General features: G+C 45.6%; 1 pseudogene; it reads left to right on the plus strand.

Annotated features, from left to right (window-relative positions):
• The first annotated feature begins 248 nt into the window (after nucleotides 1–248).
• Nucleotides 249–9,394, plus strand: LOC139754462 (uncharacterized; annotated as a pseudogene).
• The last annotated feature ends 348 nt before the right edge of the window (nucleotides 9,395–9,742 follow it).

The following is a 9,742-nucleotide window of genomic DNA, read 5'->3' on the forward strand; positions in this document are numbered from 1 at the left end:
TCTCTCTCTCTCTCTCTCTCTCTCTCTCTCTCTCTCTCTCTCTCTCTCTCTTTGCTCTATAATCTCCTTATAGTAGCACCAACATGATCACCCTCGACCATCTGATGACACGACTCAATGTCAGTCGAGTCTCCCGATCCATCTAGCTCTGACAGATGGTGTGGGTGTGTATTCTACCAGCCAGCTGGTGCATCAACCACCATTTAACCAATTCGTCCACTCAACATTCCCTCTTTCTTTGCAGGTGGTGTAGCCGTGGTCCTCGTCAGGTGGTGTCAGCGGGGTCTTATACATCATAGCCAGCTGGTGTAGGCGCACCGTCTGTGTGCAGTACAGGCGTGTGGGCCACCAGAGAGGTGGTGGCAAGCAGAGGGCGTGATGAACCAGCTGTGTCGAGTGTGTGGGGAGCCAGCCGCTGGCTTCCACTTCGGCGCCTTCACCTGCGAGGGATGCAAGGTGGGTCCTGACCCCTGCTCTCCTTCCTTATACTCCTCATCCTCCTCCTTCCTTCCTTATCCTCCTCCTCGTTTACCCATGCGAGGGATGCAAGGTGGGTCCTGACCCCTGCCCACCTTCCTTATACTTCTCATCCTCCTCCTCCTTCCTTATCCTCCTCCTCCTTCCTTATCCTCCTCCTCGTTTACCCATGCGAGGTAGATCCTGACACCTGCTCTCCTTCCTTATACTCCTCATCCTCCTCCTCCTTCCTCATTCTCCTCCTCGTTTACCCATGCAAGGTGGGTCCTGACACCTGCTCTCCTTCCTTATACTTCCCATCCTCCTCCTCCCTCCTTATCCTCCTCCTCTTTTACCCATGCAAGGGATGCAAGGTGGATCCTGACACCTGCTCTTCTTCCTTATCCTCTTCCTCCACCTTCCTTCTCCTCCTCCTCCTCCCGTCCTTCCTTATCCTTCTCCGTGTCGTTTGCCTGTGTGAGGTATGAGGGAAGTCGGTCCTGGTTCTCCATGACTTTTAAAGGTTGAAAGACAGGAACCACACCATCTTTTATCCACATCTGCATCCTCCTCCTTATCGTTTTCTTCTTCCTCTTCTCTTCCTCCTCCTCCTCTTTGTCTTCTTCCTCTTCTCCTTTCTTTTTCTCCTCCTCCATATCTTCTTTTTCCTTCTTGCTCCTCTTCTCCTCCTCATCCTTCTCCTCTTCCTCCTCCACCTCTTCAACAATCTGTAACTCCACCAAAAGGAAGCCCGTGGAAGCACAAGCGCTACACTTTGCTCCACTCTTCCCCACCACATCTTCTCCACTTTATCCTTTTTCTCCTCCCATACCTCCTTCCTCTAACATCCCATCCTTCTCTTTACGTAACGTATTGTGAAATGTTTACGTAAAAATAATCATAAACAAATGACATTCTTTTCTTTAGTTTCCTGTTTAATGACTGTCATATATATTATCTAAAATTTCCCCTTTTCACACTTAGGAAAATGACAACTGAATGATTGCGTGGTTACTAAGCAGATGGATGTATATAGATATCCTCCAGTAGAGACATACTAAAAGGGTAGTATCATCAAGTAAATAGTCAAATACACATACACATGTACATAAACACAAGCACCCAAACATTAACATACATATAAACACACACACACACACACATATATATATATATATATATATATATATATATATATATATATATATATATATATATATATATATATATATATATATATTCTGACAAACACAAGCCATTTTGGAAGATCAAGAAGAGCAATGGTCCCAGCACTGAGCCTTGCGGCACGCCAACACAAGACAAAAACAAACAGGAAACACACGCCAAGAATATACGATCGCGCCAGTGTGTTCCCGTGACTCCCATATTTTATATGAAGCCAATCATTTAGCCACAGGGAAGTCCAGGAAATAGTGTGGGAAAACTGTGGGCCGTAACGTCTCTCAAGTGTTGTCTGGTCTGATTTACAGCTCTATGCCATGTGCGCTTCTCTCTCTCTCTCTCTCTCTCTCTCTCTCTCTCTCTCTCTCTCTCTCTCTCTCTCTCTCTCTCTTTACCTTTACGGTTTGAAAACCGCGTAAGAGCTATTTGGTTTCAGCTCAGCGTGAAGTAAGGTTAATGAGATATTTTTTAACAGGTATGACCAGTAAATTGGGAAAACAAAATTGTGCGCATTGATTACATTATATCTCGAAAAGTTTGTGTACATAAGACTTACGATTTTTGAAACGTAATCCTCAAGAGAGCTTCGTTTTGTCTCGGTCTGATATCCTACTGTAAATTAAACCTAAGAAAACAAGCAAGTTAAACCTAAGAAACTAAGAAAGACAAAAAGGTATATCTCATGTTGAGTTTGAGATGAAAGTGTATGGCTTTGAGTCTGGCGGGGAGCTCCTGTTTGAATAAGATCGTCTCTATAGATGAAACAACAGTGTCTCACTGCTTACTGGCAGACTATGGTTGCTCCTTAGAGCCGCTGGAGAGACGGATCACATCCCTTTAAGGGGAAAGAGGAAGGATACCGAAACCCACTTGAGCCAAACTTCCAACCTGAGCAAGAACGGTTAAGGCGAGATCAAATCTGATTGTATAATCTGATGGGTTGAATTCTACTTTCGGTACAAGTAGGATGGGTTAAAAATGAGACTCAATCTGATCATCTCTGGTGGCCTTAACTCAGATTTCAAGGTGAATGTATAGTAGAGGCTGTCCCATGTACATATACGTGCATTGTTCTCTGCAGACCCTGGGGTTTCTCATGAGAAGGACCCCATCCAAACACTCATGAAGACATTTATTTTTTCTTTATTCTCGTCTCTCCTTATTAAATTTCTTCTTTTTCATTATACTCACCTAGTCCTCTGCCTCTTTTCTTCCACTCGTCTCATTCACGCATACTCTTCGAGTCAACCTGTCATCCTCTCTCCATTCCCTCCTCACTGGCATATCATCTTATCAGAGACAGCCCTCTGGCTTTATCGTAGACACCTGCCCGCAATCGTGGCCAAACAGGGAGCTCCTGTGATACATGGCGAATGCCTCTGTACAGCGCAGAGGTGCACTGTGTCCTAAATCCGGAAGATTAGCATTTATAGGGAAGACTGGATCCCCTCTCTTCTCCAGTGAGATTTGCTGACGATACTCAGGAAAAAACACGTTTTACTTGCCATATACCTTAAGGAGATGGATGGACAAATGGCTAGGAATCATTCTATGGGTAGCTCTTGCACATTACGTCCATTCCTTGAAGTCAGTGTGTTCGTAAAATTCAATAATTACAGTGAAGGGCACTCGCTCGACCGTGGTTAGCAACAGTGTATGAACGCGTAACAAACTGTCGCCCGCGCTGAAGCAAGCAACACACCCTCCCGTCTACTCTCATGCCAAACAATGCGGTGGAAAACCAACACAAGCAATGCTCATCTCACAGCGCATGAGGAGAGTCGCATGCATTTCCCGCATGCGTGAATGAGCTCATATAAGCATCTCCCACATGCGTAATATGACCAAATTACCTCTAACAACACTGGGAACTTCCCCTAGTCAAGAGCCTCCCCCATCCCTAACCCTGGCGGGAATCGTCGTAACTACTCTACCCTTCCCGCGGGCGGCGAAGGAAGTGGTTTGTCACTGTTTACTAGAGTCTCCCGCTTGTTTGTGGAGCAGTTTTGTCTGTCTAGTTAGTACTGGTATCCTCCTCCTCCTCCTCCTCCGGTAAACTGCGGATGCGAAAAGCACCATCAGTTCCGGCTTCGGTCTGCCGCAATGAGTTCTTTAAGTTGTTCTTCTACGTAACTACCTTGCGCGGGGGTAGGTGTTGCGAGTTGCCATCGACCGACTTCCAAGACGTGAAGGTCTTGCATCCTAGCAATAACAACAAACGTCCCCTTCGTCATCCCTATCTCGAATGGTTATCAGCAGATTTACAACTAATATCGTCAGCGTAGATAAGATCGATAAGTTATCAGAGAAAAAAAGAATGTTAAATGATATACACATATATATACATCACGCACAGGTAAGCGTAAACTTGACCACTTGCCAGTAATGGTCTGCTGTTGTGGAGGATCCGTTTTCTTCAGAGGTGTTTTCTTCCTCCGCTTCCTGATGGTCTCGTGAGCCGTCAACGTGGAGCTTGCCTGCTGGGTTATTATATTTTTGCTCCACTAGCGAAGCTTCGGCGACCTTGTCAGGGAAATGACGGGTTTTCCTCGACATCTTTTAACAGTCGGTGGACCAGTTGAAGAATTTTATGAATAAACAAAGAGAACTCTGCGACTCTGAACCTTCACTTCAAAGTGATGGTTCTCAGGCCTGGAGGTTTGAGTGAGCTGGTCTATCCTACTTGGCCCAGTGCGCGCGCATGAATAGGGACTTAACAACTTCGGTTGTAGTTTAACAACTACAGTTGTAGTTTAAAAGTAAAACAACGTTTAACTTATCGATGGCCAAGTGGTACATACTATATACGCCATTTCTCGCATTAGCGAGGTAGCGTTAAGAACATGAGGATTGAGCCTTTGAGGGAGTATCCTCACTTGGCCCCCTTCTCTGTTCCTTCTTCTGAAAAATTAAAAAACGAGAGGGAGGATTTCTAGCCTCCCGCTCCCTCCCCTTTTAGTCGCCTCATAAACATTCAATAAGCGTGGGAGAAGGGGGCTGCAAAGCCTCTATTCTATATAATCTTTCCAAAATCATCAACACAAGTAATCATTGTCCATAGAAGAATTTTTCTTCGAGGTTTTGGGCTGCAGGTGTCTGAATCTGTGTGAATCTAGGCTGGATGACAAGAAGGGACTGATAGGGGCTACGTATGGTAAGAGAAACCTGAAAGTGTTGGCTCCGAGTGAATCTAAGTTGAAGAGGAAGGGAGTTTGGAAATGTTCAGGGGTTAAAAACTAGGGCTATAAGGAGATGGCAAGAGCGATGGACTGGCTGTCAATTCTGATGGAGACAAAGTTGTGGAACTGAGTTAAAGAATATTGGGAAGTGATTTCAAGATTGATGTGGTTTATAATGAAAGTAGACTACAAGGAGCGGGTGCCTATGCACCTGGTAATGAGAGGAGTGAAGAAGATACGAGAGATTTTTGGAAGTAGGTGAGATGACGCTTTGGCAGTTTTGACCCAAGAGATCGTCCAAACCTGCTGCTAGAGGATCTTGATGTGAGAGTGGGTGTTGTCACAAATGACGATATACCTGGGAAAATTATGGTGTCTTATCCCTCTCACTCATTCTCCTTTTTCAGTCTCTCCAACTCTCTCTCGTTTCCCTACCAACCACTCTCACCTCTCCCTCAGTAACCAGCATCTTCCTCCCCTCTTGTCCCCGCCAGTCGTTCTTCGGGCGGACGTACAACAACGTGTCGTCGCTGGGAGACTGCAAGAACGGCGGTCGTTGCGTCATCAACAAGAAGAATCGAACCTCCTGCAAAGCCTGTCGCCTCCGCAAGTGTCTGGTGGTGGGCATGTCCAAGTCTGGCTCCAGGTGGGTGTCAGTTGCCTAATAGTAATAGTTAGTAACTTTATGGCTCAAAATCTATCGACAAAAAAAAATCATTATTCTAACTCAGGTCTTCGCTGTAGCTGTCTTGTGGACTGCCTGCTCGTAGCTTCTAGTCGAAGAGATCTGGTGACAAGCAAGGGTCCAAGTCTTGGCCCCAGTTTTTGGTTTCTTTTGTGTGGTCTTGATTAGCAGTTGGTGCCTTAGAAGGGTCTTTTATAGACCTCCAAAAAGCATATCGTAGTAGACATAGCTGATTCAGCTGTATTTTGGTCTTGCTTCGCCAAGATTGTAATGGTACTGTAGTTGTATCTAGCATTCTCCCACGGTCACGGTGTTGCTTTGATCATGGCATGGAAGTTGGAGAGTAATGTCACCCAAGTTTGAATTTCGACTGAAAGAAAATGTCAACGAGGAACTGAATTTTGAAAGTTAGTTACTCATATAAGGACTCAGAGAAAAGGGAGGATTAAAGATGAGTGAAGCACGGTTTTCCGAAGTCTGAGACTTCTAAGAGGGAGGAGCGGTTATTCAACATATCAGGATAGGAACCTCTTACAAAGTATCAAATAACAGACGTACGTAGATTAGGCTCCATTCGAAGCATAAAGTGACATATCCAAGAGGAACAGAATAGCAATTGGATGGATACAAAGACGAGGATGATGAGGGACTACATCATTTTCAAGCAGTGTTAAAAGGCCAGATCACCTCGCATGAACCATGGGGGTTTGTGTGGTTTGTATATCTGTATAATCATATAACTACGTAACTCAAGGTCTGCATGATGGTTAAGAGTGCTGAAGGGATGTGGGAGGAGGAGTGAAGAGGTAATGACACACTTAGGGTTTAGAACCACGCAACACAAACTCGGAGGTTCGAGCGGAGAGAATACTATACAGATGTATGTAAAGAAGAGTCAAACAGTAGTTAGATTTATTACAATTCCTTAAAGCAGAGTTAAATGGAAGAACCTGGATTGTGTAGGAGGATGATACAGGGTGAATCGATATCGAGTTCTCTGGCATTTTTGTCTGAGGTTACTGCGTGAAAAAGGGATTACATTCGGCTCCTCTGTGAGAGCCAATTGCCAAAGACTATTTGGCGATGACAGGTGAAACGCGAGGACTGTCAGAGACACTACATGTGTTCAGACGGTAGAGACATTTAGAAAGGGTTGAACAGAAGGTCAGCGCAGGGGAGCTGTTATGAAAAAAAATGATGAGTAGCGCAGTGAAGTGAGTAGGAAGAAACGGTAAACAGGAGAAGGAAATGACTCTAAACAATAACAAGGTTTGAGTCTTTAGCTTCGTGTCTGAGTGACAGGGAGGGCAGGCGTGAGCCAGAGGTGAGGGACAAGGTGATGGCAGAAGAGGAAACGTAAATGAATTTTCAAAAGATTTAGTTTGTTTGCAACACGATGAAGCCCCTCAGAATAAACACCAAGATCTCGTCGACTGGTAAAAAAAAAATAAGTGTTGCTGTGTGGAGCGGGTATATGGCCCAGGACTGAAGAGAAACGTTCGCATCCGATCAGACAAATATGAGAAGGTAAAGATAAATGATGGGAATATTGAAGATATAAGTAACAGAACTGTTTAACGTCAGGAACCAGGAAAATGTTGCAAGGGATTAGAAAGGTCGAGACAATTTAGGCTTAAGTGGCCGAGACATATGTACAGAGGAGGAGGAAGGGAGGGAGGGAACCTGCGATGAAGAAGGAAATGAGATGCTAATAGATGACATGAGTAAAGGACAATAGGTAATAACTTAGAGATGTGTGGAGGAACAGGATGTTAAGGAAGTGTGGAGTAGGGGAGACAGAAGCACTGAAAAGAACACTACGAACCACCGACTTCAAGAGACAAGAACAACGAAGACTTGAGAGAAATAGATTCCCGCATCATTCAGCTGACTGGCCACGGGTCGTGTTGTACTCTGTTGTGTGGGTTTCAACACAGGTACTACTGTCAGCCAAGCGCCTTGGTGAAGGAAGAGGAGCGTGAAGGACATTTTTTTTCTTTTCACCTCCAGGTAGAGACAGTACTTGTTCTTTTCCTTATCCTCCGTAAAACTTCGTGAATGAAGGCTTCTTCTTCATCCGGGATGAAGAAATCCATTATTGTGGGTTTGTGAGTGACAAGGAGCCAAGGTTGAGGATGTGGAAAACTTCCCTCAGCGTCGTACTAAAATTGGTGAGAAAAGTCAGTGTGGTTAAGTTCGTGTTGTTTTACGAGTTGCTTGGTGGTGGGGTGGGGTGGGGTCGAGAACCACCCAGGAGTCCGATATAGTATTTACTTTTGTCTTCCTTCCTTCTTCCTCAGGTATGGCCGGCGGTCCAACTGGTTCAAGATCCACTGCCTCCTACAGGAGAAGGCCGCCTCCCTCACCATCGCCATGGAGCGCAACAACAACAGCCTGGCGGTGCAGGAGGCCAAACGGGCACTGCAGGGGCTGACTTCAGCGACGACTTCCCCACCACCCGAGGCCAACGCGAAGTCGAGCGAGGCCAGCGAGGAGACGCACATCAGCATTAAGGAGGAGGACAGCGGGCCAGAATCACCTGCCCTCAGCAGCCCCGAGTCTCAGGCCTCCGACAACTCCCTCGAGTCCACATTGGACCCTAGGAGACCGCCACCGCCTTTCCACCTCTACCCGAAGCTTGGCGTCCTCTCGCCTTTCTTCCTCACACTGCCTCTCCTCTCACCTCCCCTTCCTCTCCCTACCCTCGGCTCCCATTCTACCCGTACCTGTACCCTGTCCTCAGCAGACCTGCGGAGAGGCCGCACACAACAGCCACACCCGTGGCCACCCACTCCCCGACCCATTCCTACATTCCTTCTCCCGCCCACGTCCACCCGGAATCACCACCCTCCAGCCACCCACTCATTTTTCCCAGCGTTCGCGAACCCGCCCACTCCCACATAACGAACCACCCCAAGCCATCCAGCACGCCCACTCACAACCCACCCACACACCATCCTCCTCCTCCTACCACCCACAATGAACCGGAGAAGAAACTCACAATCGTCGAAGATCTCCCAAGGACCCGACAGGAGAAGGAGCGTTCCTTGTCCCCGGAGGCCCGGGGTCCTTCAACCCCACGCTGTGGCGACGAGGCAGAGGAACAAGAGGAACCAATCGACTTATCCGTCAGACGGCCGCCCTCCCCCACCTCCCACGCCTGCAGCAAGGCACCCACGACCACAGAGACTCATGTCACTTACAGCATGAGGGTGACAACGGCCTCCATCAGCCCTGGGTGTGGACAGGAGACGTCGACCGCACCGGTGGACCTCTCCTGCCGTGCCTGAGGAGCCTCCGAGAGCGGACAGGACGCAGATGGATCAGTAATTTTACGTCGAGTGTAAAACTCGCACTTCTTCCCTCCCTCTCACACCTTCACAGTCTTATATAATTGTGCGATACGTGTAAATATATACCAAGTAAACTTTTATCGGCTCTTATAAAATGAAATATAGAATATAATTATAGTTATTGTAAATACATTACTTATACTCCGCAGAGATTATATAACATAGATGTATATGTAAGTACACTTTGCCATCTATGGAGCAAGAGAATATAATAGCATAAAATGCACTGTAAATACATGACATTTAGTATGGCTTTTTCTTACACTCGAGACATATTTGAGGCCCGTCTCACCTCCTGTGGTAAGTGAAGCATGAGTGATAGTGTTATGTTCATATATTACATCACACCCTCTTGACAGCAGGATTTGAACCTTTACCATGGGTATGAGCTGGAAACGTTGAAGACTTGGCTATTGAGCCCATATCTTACTAAGCATTCCCAACTCCCACACAAATGATAAGAGGTTCGAATCCTGCTGTCTAGAGGGCATTGTAGGGTCGAAGTGCGCTAGTATATATATATATATATATATATATATATATATATATATATATATATATATATATATATATATATATATATATATATTCCTTGAGTCCACAGGGAAAATGAAACACGAAAAGTTCCCAAGTGCACTTTCGTGTAATAATCATTTTCCCCGTGGAGTCATAGGAATATCTTGATCACGCGCAAAATTGTGATCCTTTCCAATATATAAATATATATATATATATATATATATATATATATATATATATATATATATATATATATATATATCGTGTGTGTGTGTGTGTGAATGTATTTCCCACAATCATTGTTATGATACCTGTAAATACTTCTCTATAACATGATCTCCTCGAGTCTTCCTTCAGGACGTGTTGTT

The sequence above is a fragment of the Panulirus ornatus genome, chromosome 17 (assembly GCF_036320965.1).
Source record: "Panulirus ornatus isolate Po-2019 chromosome 17, ASM3632096v1, whole genome shotgun sequence".
Taxonomy (NCBI): domain Eukaryota; kingdom Metazoa; phylum Arthropoda; class Malacostraca; order Decapoda; family Palinuridae; genus Panulirus; species Panulirus ornatus.